Raw genomic sequence first — 1,602 nt, 5'->3', positions numbered from 1 at the left:
CGTGAGGCGCTGCATCGCGGGCGCCCCTGGGCCTCGTGAGGGCCTCGAGCGCCCCCGGAGACACCTGCGTGACACCTGCGCCGTGGCGAGCGCCGCCGCGTCCCGACGTGGGCCTCGTCACCTCGCGACTGGCTCGGCCGCGGGACGGGTTGGCGGCCGCTCCGTTTGTCGTGCGGCGCATTATCAGGCGTCCCGGGGCGGCCGCGGGCGTGGGAGCCACAGGGGCGCTATTGTCTCCGGAGGGCGTAGCCTGGCCACCCGCCCGCCCCCCGCGGCGCCCCGACTCCCGACAAAAAAGAGGCGCGCGGAGAAGCGGAATTCCTTCGGCCGCGGCGGCCAAGCAATTCCTCCGTCGCCTCGGACGCCGCCGCGGCGACGGAGGACGAAGCGCCGCACGAGAGTCGCACCGCCAGCGCCGTGCACGCACCCGACACGCCGCACAGCCGCGCTCCGTGACGTCACCGCAGCCGCGCTCCCAGCCCGCCCGATCCTCTTGCGCTAACAACCGGCGATCTCCCGCAGGTTGCCGCAGCCCCCCGCAGACAGCCCCGGCGAGAGAGCCGCATGTGAACCGCAGCCTAACCTTGCCGCAGCCGCCACCACATGCTGACCAGCCGCTGCAAGTCCGGTGTGACCTTATCTACGCGCAGATTATTTACGATATGGCGGAAAAGCGACAGTTATTCCCTCTGGCCTGCGCCGCCATTGCCCGCCCGCGACCTCCTCTACCAAGGGGGATTGGCAGAACCCTCCGTCCGTTGCCAATCGCAAAATAAAGAAAAAAATCAGGAAAAGAAATAGATAAAAAAGAAAAAAATATATACACATACTCATCCCCCCAAAACAACAAACAAATAAATAAACGAACAAAACAACAAACAAAGACACTCCAACAGTGCAAAAACAACAACAATAACACTCCTCGGACCGTTTACAAAAAAAAAAAAAAAAAAAAAGGATCCTGAGAAATTATTCTTGATGCAGATAATGTGTCTCTCTGCCTTATAAGGAATGTGAAGTGCGCTCGAGGGTCCTAGCGTCTTGCAAGACATCTGACTGACTCATCCAACGAGACTGGGATTCTTGAGGAATCTCTCTCTCTCTCTCTCTCTCTCTCTCTCTCTTTTCTTTTTCTTTCTCTCTTTCTTTCTATCTTTCTTTCTCTTTCTCCCTCTCTCTCTATCTATCTTTTTCTCTCTTTCTTCTTTCTCTCTTTCTTTCTCTTTCTCTTTTTTTCTCTTTTTTCTCGCTTTCTTTTTCTTTCTTTCTCTCTTTCTCTCTCTCTCTCTCTCTCTCTCTCTCTCTCTCTCTCTCTCTCTCTCTCTCTCTCTCTCTCTCTCTCTCTCTCTCTCTCTCTTCCCCCCTCCTTATTGATGATGATAATGATAATCACAATCTCCCACTCCCCCCCCCCCTTCTCCCTCTCTCTCTACCTCCTTCTCTCCCTCCTTCCCTTCCTCCTTCTCTCCCTTCCTCCCTCCCTCCCTCCCTCCCTCCCTCCCTCCCTCCCTCCCTCCCTCCCTCCCTCCCTCACTCCCTCCCTCCCTCCCTCCCTTCCTCCCTCCCTATCTCCCTCCTTCTCCCTCACCCTCTCATTCTTTT

This window comes from Penaeus japonicus, unplaced genomic scaffold (genome assembly GCF_977035675.1).
Source record: "Penaeus japonicus unplaced genomic scaffold, GWHDUDI00000001_assembly GWHDUDI00000039, whole genome shotgun sequence".
Classification (NCBI taxonomy): Eukaryota; Metazoa; Arthropoda; class Malacostraca; order Decapoda; family Penaeidae; genus Penaeus; species Penaeus japonicus.
This window is presented reverse-complemented; position numbering follows the sequence as displayed.